This window comes from Octopus sinensis, linkage group LG3 (assembly GCF_006345805.1).
Source record: "Octopus sinensis linkage group LG3, ASM634580v1, whole genome shotgun sequence".
In the NCBI taxonomy this organism is placed as follows: domain Eukaryota; kingdom Metazoa; phylum Mollusca; class Cephalopoda; order Octopoda; family Octopodidae; genus Octopus; species Octopus sinensis.
Genome location: NC_042999.1, coordinates 142,124,445 through 142,137,521, shown reverse-complemented (window position 1 = coordinate 142,137,521; position 13,077 = coordinate 142,124,445). Strand labels below are relative to the sequence as shown.

The window sequence follows — 13,077 nt, the reverse complement described above, 5'->3', positions numbered from 1 at the left end:
CCAGGCCCACAAGAACACAGCTATTGCGAACAACACCAAGTTCAATATTCTTTCAGCAGACTTGGTGAGAGTGATGAGGAATGTGTCTCACATGTGCAACCCTATGGAATTGGAAAGACACACACTTCATCCACCATATGCGGTTCTCTAGCTACAATCAAAGGGACAGGATTAGAGTGTACAAAGGAGCCACGACTAAGTTCAAAGCCATCATAGAGAGTGATGCAAAGGGGATCTGCTCGCTATACAGGAGTAAATCCTGGAACAGCACAGAAAGGACCAGAAAAAAGATAGACAAGGTCATCTCATGGTATGACAACAAAAAATACCAAAGTGTCATGTTCTATGGTGCTACCCCTAGCGTCAAACTAGCATACCTATTTAGAAAAACATTAGATAAAGCTAATCTACAGATGGAAGTAGTAGAAAGGCCTGGTGACCTCATAAGATTTCTAGAACTTATCCCTTCGATTGGCCCCCATGTACGGAGAACAATTGTATTGTATGTAGATTGAGTCCACAGGTTAACTGTAACGTATAGCTTACGAGGTACTGAGGGCTGGTGCAGAAATATGACAATTACTTACATTGGAGAGACAGCACGCAGTATAGGGGAGTGTATAGGTGAATACTGGCGAGAGCTCAAAGAAGAGAAAGGCTCGTCAGTGCTCTACCAAGTTGCTCAAGCAGAACATAGAGGCTCGGTTAATAGCATAGAGGTTACGATATTATCAACGCATAGAACTGACACGACACTTAGGCAGATAACAGAAGCTACGCATATAGCAATCAACAGACCGAGTCTCAACAGAAAACACGAATGGAACAATAACACCCACCATCACACCACACACTGTGGATTGAACCGATTAATAGATAGGCGGAGAAATATAGAGAAAGAAATAACTAGCATGGATGACAGCAGCACTGTCCTTGATATGTGAGCAACATTAAAAGTCTTACTTGATCTTGTTGAGACTCAGCAGCTATTCAGAACTGAAATATTTTCTGGGCTAACACATTCCTTTCTGAAATAAATGGATGTCAGTTTATTCTGATTTGGGCAGAATACCAATTTGTGTAAGGGACAGTGAACAGTCGAGGGAATCAACCTCGTAATATTGCAAGCATTTATTTTATAGGCGTTGAAATGCTGAGTCTGACGGAATTTTAACTGGGAATACCGAGATTTCACTCGGACTTCAGCCATAGCAATGTAGTTAAGAACTTTGCTTCTCAGCTACGGGCCTTTAGATTCAATTTCACTGTGTGTGTCTTTAGACGGACGTCATCTACTATAGCTTCGGGTCGATCTTAGCCTCATGAGCGAAATTTGATAAAATGAAATTGTGAGGAAACCCGTCCGAATGACCTTTATTTTCTTGGCTGCTAGGCAATCAGTTGCCAACTACCAGTACCTTTAACCGAGCCCACTCTGAGGCAAGTATTTGAACCAGGCCTGTAATCTGAGAACAACTTTCTTCCTCTCACCCAGCCATGAAACAAAATTGATGGGGGAACATTCTGTCTTTTATTGTTACATAGGATAACTAGGGTTACATCATCGAATCTATCCTACATTCTTTAAAAATAGTAGGGTGCAATTTGAGAGGCAGAGAGAGAGAGAGGAGAGAGAGAGAGAGGGATTTGGCTACTATTTTTAACAATTCGAGTAATTGCATTGGCTCGATTTATTTTGATTTTGAAACGGCAATGAATTGAAGGATCGAACGATTATGGTATTTTAATTACGTCTCTTTACATTCAAAAAGTGTTATATTTACGCCCTTGTTAGAGCAAGGTCACTAATTACTGGTACTTATCTTATTACGCTAAAAGTATTAATTGTGAAGTTAACACCAGAGGGGTTTCAGCTCAGAACATGAAGAGTATAAAATTACAAGGTTTTTGGTGTTTGTTATTTTACAGTTTCTACAATTCCTCCACACCTCTCTCTCCCTCTCTCTCTCTCTCTATCTCTCCCTCTCTCTTTCTCTCCCTCTCTCTTTCTCTCCCTCTCTCTTTCTCTACTCTTTCTCTATCTATCTATGATAATAATATTGCTAAGTATTGTTTCTACTGATTACCTAAAAGTAGTTATTTAATTATTTCTATTAAACAAAGTGAAACTTTAGGGATTTTAATCAATTCCAGATGATACGTATCGTAATACTTTTACAGTTAGAGTTACATCACCGCAACTAGTTTTCATGTGAATAGTAATAACATAAGAAACTAAATATCGTTCCTGAAATAAACTCAGCAACACCATTTTTATTGTCATACTCGCAAACTTGGCAACGATTCAACATTTTTTGCCCGAACACGTTTCCAGTAAGTACTTAATGTTAACTGAGACTTGACAGAATATCAATTTAATTAAACCAACACATTCCTTTCTGAAATAAATGAATGTCAGTTTATTCTGATTTGGGCAGAATACCAATTTGTGTAAGGGACAGTGAACAGTCGAGGGAATCAACCTCGTATATTGCAAGCATTTATTTTATAGGCGTAGCATTAAAATGCTGAGTCTGACGGAATTTTAACTGGGAATACCGGGATTCCACTCGAAACACATCTACATCATCTTGACAACTTAAACATCATATATATATATATATGTATGTATGTATGTATGTATGTATGTCAAAGGGCGGAGGAACTCTTGAGAGTCAACGGCCATCCAATAAATGTCTTAGGGCTGTATCATGCGCGGGGACATAGAAATAATCGGACTGAATACCCGATCGCGCGGTTAAACCATTGGGAGTGAAGGACTCCTAGCCTTTGTTAGGGCAACCTTCTAGGAGAAGGTAACTCAGGTAACTGGGATAACTCCTACATAAAACCTGCGGCTCAGTGGTTACCGATGATGTTGACTTGTTCTTCTTTTCGGATTATGGCTGCTGTTGCTTAGTGAGTGGGATTGACTCAGTGCACAGCCTTTCCTCACTTTAAAAAAATCTTCTTGCACAAGCATTGCACGATAACAGCATTGATTAAGCTTCGTGCAATGGCCATACTCGATAACGAGGGGGCAGCCACCATATATATATGTATATATATATATATATATATATATATATATATATATAACGGGAAGCTTTATGAAAATAAACAAAAGACGAAGGCAGGTGGAAAACAAACGAACAATTGTATTAGTATGGCGCTCAGGAAATATAAATAAAACAAGTCTTTAACGTTTCGAGCCTACGCTCTTCAACAGAAAGATACACAGAGAGAGAAAAACACAGAAAGAAGGAGAGAAAAAAATGCGTGCAGTAGCTAACGAATCAACATGGCGATATATATATATATATATATTATATATATATATATATATATATTATATATATATATATTAATAGTTATCGCGAAGCTAACATGGTAGTCCAGAAAAATAGGACGAATGGTGCCGTTGATTAGCTCCAAGGGGCCATCGCCTCTAGCTAGCTATGTGACACACAAACCTGTGTCCATTATAACCTTCGAACAGGGGAGGTCAGCAGCTTCTCCTTGCTGGTTTGGCATCCAAAAACTAGTTTCGAGATGTTTGCCTCTTATCAATGTGGAGTAGCCGAGCCCAGCACACACACACACACCACACACACCACACACACATATATATATATATATATATAACATATAACATATATATATATATATATATATGTATATATATATATTATATATATATATATATATATATATATATATATATATATATATATATATATATATATATATATATATATATATATATATCTTATTATAAAAGGCAGATTTTATCTGCCTCCCTTTGGGAGTTATACAAATCTACAACATAGGATTTCTTCAATTACAATTTACCTAGCATTTTTAAGAGTACAATGCATCGCGTCATGCCAGGTCCAGTTTTTAAAATTTAAACTCCAATTAAGCAAAATTTACAGAAAACTCACATTCTGGTGTGTGTGTCAAATGCTTTTCTTAGTCTGGTTTACACCACACGCAAACGCACACACACACAAAGGGACCGAATTGTTTCACTGACGCTATCACCCTTCTCCTCCTTTGTCTTTGCAAGTTTGCAGCTATTAAAGTGAAAACAGTGAATCCGACAGCGATAAAGAAAACGAATTGGTACCTGAATGGAGTGAAAATTTAAAAACTGTTTCTTTCGGTGAGTTTTCTGAAGAAACTGGACCAAGCCACAGACTTTCCCAGAAGAGTAAAGCCTTAGACTATTTCTATTTACTTTTTCGAATGAGTCTATTTGAAATCATTACGCTAAACGTAAACAAACCGAAAGAAAGGATAGTTTGTTATTTCCCACAACCTTAAATGAAATTAAGGCCTATTTTGCCATAAAATTATTATGGGTATCAGAAAGTTACCCAGAATAACAAATTCTATCGTAAAATTTTGTTGTATACCCAATTGAATATTAGCTAATAACCCATTTTCTATAGCGATGTTTGAACAAAATTTTAATAATTTTACAGAAAGTTACCCAGAATAACAAATTCTATCGTAAAATTTTGTTGTATACCCAATTGAATATTAGCTAATAACCCATTTTCTATAGCGATGTTTGAACAAAATTTTAATAATTTTACAGAAAGTTACCCAGAATAACAAACGAGCCCTTCTGGGTATTAGCGCGCGTCTACGATTTTTCTACGATTAAAAAAAAAATTACCATCATATTTTTCCATTTTAATGCATTTTTTTCGCTTTTATATAAGGGAAGTAACTCTCTAAAAATATCTACGATGTGTCAACGATTTAAAGAAAAATTTACCTTAATTTTTTTTCAATTTTTAATGCATTTTTTTGCTACTTTTTGGCTATAACTCTCTAAAAATGCTTATATAGTTATTTCCCTTACAATCCGAGCAACGCCAGGCGATACTGCTAGTATATATATATATGTATATATATATATATATATACATATATATATATATGTACACATACTTACACAAACACACACACACACACACATAATACATACATACATTCAGACAAGCATGTATATATATTAGGCATGGGGAGGGGGGATTTTCTAATAGAAGATAGGCATCAGCTTGTACATCATTTATAGATGCTTCAGAATTAAGAATGTAAGAGAAATAGCTTAAATAAGGAATTGAAGCAGTGTTGAGAATAAAACAAATGGACTTAAGGCCGCAATCATAAAGAATTTAGACAAAAAAGAATTAAGAATTGGGTGATATTCAATTGATACAAAGAATTAATATTGGTTCCAAATTTTGGTACAAGTCCAGCATGTTCGGAGGGGTGAGTAAGTCGATTACATCGACCCCAGTGCTCAACTGGTACTTGTTTTATTAATCCTGAAAAGATGAAAGGCAAAAATGACCTCAGCAGAATTTGAATTTTTGAACGTAAAGATGAACGAAATGCAGCTAAACATTTTGCCCGGCGCGGTAACGTTTTTGTCAGTTCGCCGCTTTACAGGAGAATTATTGTTGAATGACATTTATTAGCAATCTGAAGCTCATAAGAGAACTAGCTTTGGTCTCGGACTTGACTGGACGTTAATTTACATTCTGTTCTATGGCGCTCATCATCCATAATAACTTATGGATCATAATGTTAATAAAATTCCACCGCAACACCTTATACACAAACCAAACAGCAAAGGACCAGAAATAAGTAGTGAATAATGGAATTTATTTATTATTTTTTTTTACGTGAAGAAAGACATTACTATTATCGAATTTAGGAATTAATGATGTTTTCTTTTCTGAAAATCCAAACATTTATAGCGAACGGTAGAGGAAAGCATTGGTGACATAAGTAAAGTGAACACGTTTTTAGCTGGTTATGGAAGCATCTTACAAAATCAACTCCACGGGAGATTATTTATTACTTTGGAAACTTTTCTGAAAGCTTACCCAATATTTAAAAGCACTTATTACAAGTTATTTATAATTAAATCAATGGTCTATACTCTCAAATGCAGAAAGTATATCCAGAGTAAAGATCATTTGACTGGTTGGCATAACATCACCTATAAACACACTCTAGCCTCTGTCCTACAAGCATGCTGGCCCCTCTTGCCTTTACTGCCGCTACTGTAATGGTCTCTGTTCGTCAGATCTGGCTTGTCTTGTGCCAACTCCATCCAGGCACCCTAGGTTCATTCGTTTTTCCTTCGTTCATCACCCATTTATATCTAACTCCACTTTGGCCCCACACTCATTCCTACCTCTTTCCTATAGAAAAATCGGCCCTTTTTAAATAGAACATTATCAGCATCAATATTAGTTTCAAATTTTGACACAGGGCCAGCAATTCTGGAGGAGGGAATAAGTCGATTACATCGATCCCACTGTTCAATTGACATTTAATTTATCAATCCCGATTATCAGCTTCAGTATGACCTTGAATGGAAGGTCAGCGAAGATTAAGAGCACTGCCCTACCCCCTCCAGATCTAGCAATTAATAATATAAAATAAGAATATTTTCAAATGTACTTTCTAGAGTTTGAGATTAAGATGTGAAGGCATATTTTACCTGGATGATATTTCGTTGCAAGCCCCACCCTGCCCCGGTAATCTCTCGACATTGTTTTCAGAGAAGTATATTATGTAATAAAATAGTTCTACAAATATCATTTATTTGTCAAATATTTTTGTCTCCTCTCCATTGTGGCATTCACTTCTAGTATTCGAATGTCATGTATCAGTGTGTGTGTGTGTGTGTGTGTGTGTGTGTGTGTGTGTGTGTGTGTGTGTGTGTGTGTGTGCGTGTATGTGTGTGTGTGTGTGTGTGTGTGTGCGTGCGTGCGTGCGTGCGTGCGTGTAAAAAATCTTTAAATACTGGTTTCTTGAATTCTAGATATAAAATTCTTCTCCACAGTCCTACTTCTCTCTCTTTCTTTCTGTTTATATGCATGCATGCATGTATGTATGCATGTATGTATGTATGATGTATGTGTATATATGTGTGTGTGTGTATATATATGAATGTATGCATATAATATCACAGCCTTGTTCTCAGTGTTGAGGTGCTCACTTTTACACACACACACACATACACATACTCACCTAACATATATGCGTGTGTTTGTGCGTGTTTGTGCGTGTATGTGCGTGCGTGTGTGTGCGTGAGTGTGTGTGTGCGTGAGTGTGTGTGTGTTTGTGCATGTGTGTACGTCTATGTGATTTGGTAGAAACATTAGTATTAGCTCTCGTGGTAAGGTAAGCTAAATATGAAATCTAAATGTGAAAGGTAATGTTCAAAACGTGAATTTGGTTGGGTTGATATATAACAAGATACCGGACATTCTTGCAATGTGCAAAAATAACAGCATAAGACAGCAGGTTTAACAGCATTCAGCTTAAATATAGAGTTTCCTAGATAATATGATAGGCCAGGAGCAAGTAAAAAAAATGTATGCATGATTGCGAAAGCCTGAAATCTATTTACCGGCAAATAATTCCCCCCAGTTTTTTCATACGCACACACGCACGCACGCGCGCCCCCACCCCCTATATATATGGAAAAAAATCTACTGCACTTTATGCCGTGTGATTTACCTTCTTGAGTATAATTTAAAGTACATTTAAAGCTCAGTGGGGTTACTCTCAACCCTTTTCAAGATAGAATTTACTTTTGTTGCTACACTAAAGAAGATAACCCAATGCAAAGATTTGTATGCGGTCTCTTTACTCTTTCACTTGTTTCAGTCATTTGACTGCGGCCATGCTGGAGCACCGCCTTTAATCGAGCAACTCGACCCCGGGCTTTATTCTTTGTAAGCCCAGCACTTATTCTATCGGTCTCTTTTGCCGAACCGCTAAGTGACGGGGACATAAACACACCAGCATCGGTTGTCAAGCAATGCTAGGGGGACAACACAGACACACAAACACAGACACATACATATATATATATATATATATATATATATATATATATATATATATATATATATATATATATATATATATATATATATATACGACGGGCTTCTTTCAGTTTCCGTCTACCAAATCCACTCTCAAGGCTTTGGTCGGCCCGTGCTTCTTACCACACAGTCACTTCCCAAATGAAGGAAACAGTTTAATGCTAGACTTTTACGAAAATAAGACGTTTAAAATTGTTCAATAAGGAAAATGATGCTCGTCACTCTCTTTAAAAAAAAGGTGTAGAAATTAGATCATTGCTAGTATATCTGACTGAATATCTCACAGGGCCTCCAAATTGTTGAATCCTTCAGTAGTTACAGCATTGCTATTTGTTTCTAAATTAGATGTGTCCATTGTATCAATTTCATTTATTGATGCATCAACTTAAATAATAAAATTTACAGTGTTTTTCAGGTCGTTTCAGGTCATGTTTTATCTAGTGAGCAGTTTCAAGTACGTCTACCCTCGTTTATCACAAATGTTTGATTAAAAATGACTCTGAGTTAAATGAATCGGCGATAAATGAATAATAGAACATTTGAAGAGAAAAGTTTTGTTCTGAGACCTCAAGTTTTCCTGAGCGTTGTCCGCGTTAGTAGTAGAGGTCCGTTTAAGGAAATTAATAAAGTTTTATTGTAATTTCAATATTATCTATATCATTATCATTTAAATACAATGTTTCCAAAAGACAAACCATTGACTCTCTCACATGTCTCGAAATATTGTATAGAAAAAAACAAAAAACAAAACTAAAACATTTAATGTTATTCGTAATTGTTTTAATGTTAACTTTCCCATGCTTGCATAGATCCATAGATCAGACGAAGGTAAATATAAACTCACTTAAGCACACACACACACACACACACACACACACACACACACACGCACACACACACACACACACACACACATACACACACACGCACACACACACACATGACGTATATACATATACACATATGGGGCGCAGGTGTGGCTGTGTGGTAAGACGTTTGCTACCCAGCCTCATGGTTCTGGGTTCAGTGCCACTGTGTGATACCCTGGGAAAGTACTCCAATAGCCCAGGGCCGACCAAAGCCTTGTGAATGGATTTGATAGACAGAAACTGAAAGAAGCACTTCATGCGTGTGTGTGTGTGTGCCTATATTGGTTTTTTCACATCCCTGTAACTTAGGGAAGATGTAAACGAACGATAAAATAAAGTATCAAACTGGGTTCGATTTGTTCGACTAAACGCTTCAAGGCAGTGCCCCACCATTACCACAATCTAATAACTAAAACAAATAAAAGATAAAATATTCATACACATGTATAGTGACTATAGTGTCTTCTACTATAGTCCCGGGCCGACCAAAGCCTTGTGAAAGGATTTGTAGATGGAAACTGAAAGAAGCCTGTCATATATATATATATATATATATATATATATATATATATATATATAGGGAGAGTTTACGAAAAAAACAACAAAATACGAAGACTGGTGGTGTACAAAACAAACAGATGTATTAGTATAACGCTCAGGAATAGAAAAAGTCCTTTACGTTTCGAGCCTACGCTCTTCTACAGAAAGGGACACAAAAAAAAACAAGGAGAGAAAAAATGTGTGTAGTGGCTAACCATCTATCATGGCGTCTACACACACACACACACACACACACACACACACACACACAAACACACACACGCACACACACACACACACACAAACACACACACACACACACACACACACACACACACACATATATATATATATATAAACATGATTAAATGATAAAATCATTCAAATTAATGAATTTTATCAATGGTCAGCATGTAAAAGATAACATTTTTGGTAAAATACATATATAGAGATATATAATTGTATAGGATACAATTATACTTAAGGACATGTCAAATACATCCAGCCATTGCAAATCTTCACTATATATACACAGGTTGAAAGCGGGAAAGCGGACTGATTTAAAATCATTAAAAAAAATTGAGATAGTTTTAGATTGATCAATTTCTGGATTAATTTAATAACTTTCCTTTCAGCAGCAAAACATACTGGGTGAAATAAAGGAAAATATTTATACATACCTACATAAAAACACACGCAAAATGTGAGTACGTATAAATATACACAAATATATACGCATAGAATTTTCCTAGTCCACCTCAACACGTGTGCATTTGGTCAGAATAGTACAGAAGTGAATAAACTGACCCGAAGTAAATGGGATACATTTGAATATAATTAAAGGATAAAATCATTAAAATTAATGAATTTTATCAATGGTCAGCATATAAGAAATAACCTTTTAGGTAAAATAGATATATAGAGATATTTAATTGTATAGGACAGACTTATACTTAAGGGCACGGAAGCTACCATGCCCATATGCTGAAAATAGACGTTAAATACGTCCAACCACTGCAAATCTTCACTACATATAATTGCATCCAATACAATTATCTCTCTCTCTCTATATATATATATATATCCGATGTTAGTGTGTTTATGTCCCCGTAACTTAGAAGTTCGGTAAAAGAAACCGATAGAATAAGTACTAGGCTTACAAAGAATAAGTCCTGGAGGCGATTTGTTCGACTAAACGTGGTGCTCCAGCATGGCCGCAGTCAAATGACTGAAACAAGTAAAAGAATTTTAAAAATACATACGTATATACATACATATATACATATATATACACATATACATGGATTTATATTCGATTTCTCGATAGGCGATTCAAAAATCTCGGATAAATCTATATATATAAAACTGTAGTTGTGTGAGTGTCTGTCCGCTTCGATTTAGATTCCTAACTACTCCCACATTTTGCGGTGCAGTTTAACCAAATTCGGGTATCTTATAGTCGTGATTCATATCGAGCCCATCTGAGTATTAGCGCGCGTCTACGATGAGTCTACGATTTAAAAAATAATTTAAGATCCTTTTTTATTCCATTTTAATGCATAATTTTTCGTGTGTCGATGGCGGCGGAGTTGGCGTCCATGGTCACACCTGCACCTGTGTTTGCTTCTCCCCCTTCTTCCCTCCCTCGTGAAGCTGTGGGGAAGGGAGTGTAAGGAAATCAACGTCGTAAAGCGTTGTCAAGGAGACCAGCGTTCTTTTAGAACAACGACTTCATGGCTTGAAGACACCAAAACAGAAATGGCTAAGAAAGCCCGAATTGGCATCTATAAGGGAAGTAACTCTCTAAAAATGCTTATATAGTTATTTCCCTTACAAACCCGAGCAACGCCGGGCGATACTGCTAGTTACGAATAAAATAACATAAAATAAGATAAAAGCCAGCAATAGAAATTCTAAATTGGCAATATTGCGTAGTTGTTCGACGGTAAATTTATTTCGTAAGCAATGTAGCAGCGCAGAATTAGATGCGGCAAATATCGGGAATTCAGATCCCACCAACAAAAGTGCAAGTTTTTGATGCTGCCAACCATTTCTATACAATCATTAATCATAGTCTGGGGAATGATCTAGAATGCGATTGTTTTATCTTATTATTTAAATCTTTTTAATTGCTGCTTTCAATCTATATAGTAGAGAATTTATAGCAGCTTCAAATACGTACTTTAAGATGTGGGGATGAATTGCCAATATACATTGTATTTTCACTGCTTTGTTTCGTTCATTTGTTTCTGAATTCAGTTCCTGGAAGTAACGTCTCTGTTCTTACTGCCTTTGGGGTTCGATAAAATAGTTACTGGTTTCGACCCAATTCACTATACTCCTCTCCTACAAAAGTTGACCTTATTGATGTAAGAAATCAATATCAACGTTATATAAATACTGACTGATGCTAATAGTGCAGATAGTAATGTTGGCTGTTAAAGCCGTTTGTTTTAATTCCATTAAACAATTATCTAAAGACCTTCTTTATACACATAACAAATATCTGAATAAACGATGTAGACATTTCTGAAACATTGATCTATCTACACAAAATATCATTTCTAAAGTACTGAAAACCATAGTAAGCCTCCTAATACCATTTAATTGGATAATATAAGTTAGATGGAGGAAGATATCTGACAGATATAGTCTGGTGACAATAATAATACCTTGTCTTACATATGTGGTATAGTGAGTTGAAAAACTCTCCGATTGCTGAGATTGCCCAAGCAAATTATAAGACAAATACTCCTTTTATGAATGTTTAACCATCACTCCCTCAAGCTAGTAACGGTTATAACTCCAATATAATTAGTCGATCGAAATTTCTGTACAAATAGACAATGCACATTTGTATGGATTTGGTTTTCAACGCAAGAATAGTGGTGAAAACCACGGACATCTTTAGCTCGGTCTTAAAAGACGTTCTAAATGAATAATATCCTACTCGGTTGGCAAAACTAAGAAGGATCACCATATATGTCCGTGTGTGTATGTATGAAAATGAGTTCAATACGCAAATAACGAGAAAAACAAATGGAGAACAGGACAAGTAAAGACAGAGAAAGGATCCTTCATCAGTTGTCGGCTGTCTATCTACTCCTCATTTCGAGCATCGAACGATAATTCGAGTCTTCGAAGACAGTTGCTCCCATAAGTACCAAAATAAAATTTTGGATTTATGAAGGGTCAAAGTTGGGAACAAAAACAGGACAGTGGAGACATACAAGAAAACCGAACGAAAAGCAAGCATGGAAGGTCGTTAGACCAAGACGAGAGTAAAATAGCGAACGCTGGAGAAATATTTTCTTTGAAAAGAGAAAAGATAGGAAAGATAGAATACTCCAATCCTTAGGACAGTCCTGAAGGAAAAGAAAAATGATCACGTGAGGAAAAGAAAGATAGACGATGGTCACGTGTGAGCAATGAAAGACAGAAACAGAGAAAGAGGGGAGAGATAGAAACAGAGAGAAAACGGTGAAGGGGAGAAAAAGGGAATTAAAGAGAAGTGAACTCGAATACTGGCGTAATGGAAGTTATAGTTTGTTTAAAAGTGAAGGGGAGGGTACAATTTGCATGAGTTTGCATGAAAGTGCTTTCTGTTCTGAAGAAGGATCACAAACAATGAATTGTTTCACTGTATAAAAAGGGGTTAATACGATTTTATCTAGAACTCACGTTTCTAAACTTATAATTTCCCCCCGTCCTTACCGCAATTTCTTAATTTGTAACATTTTTCG

The 13,077-nt window shown here is 36.2% G+C and overlaps 1 long non-coding RNA gene across 1 annotated transcript in view; it reads right to left on the bottom strand.

Annotated features, from left to right (window-relative positions):
* LOC118762613 overlaps positions 1-1,490 on the bottom strand; it is a 134,748-nt gene extending 133,258 nt beyond the window's left edge. Inside the window, exons 1-2 of the long non-coding RNA XR_004998370.1 lie at positions 1,373-1,490; positions 964-1,112 (exon numbers count right to left, since the gene is read on the bottom strand). This is a non-coding gene — a long non-coding RNA (uncharacterized LOC118762613). The remainder of the gene's footprint in view (positions 1-963; positions 1,113-1,372) is intronic.
* Between the last annotated feature and the right edge of the window lie 11,587 nt (positions 1,491-13,077).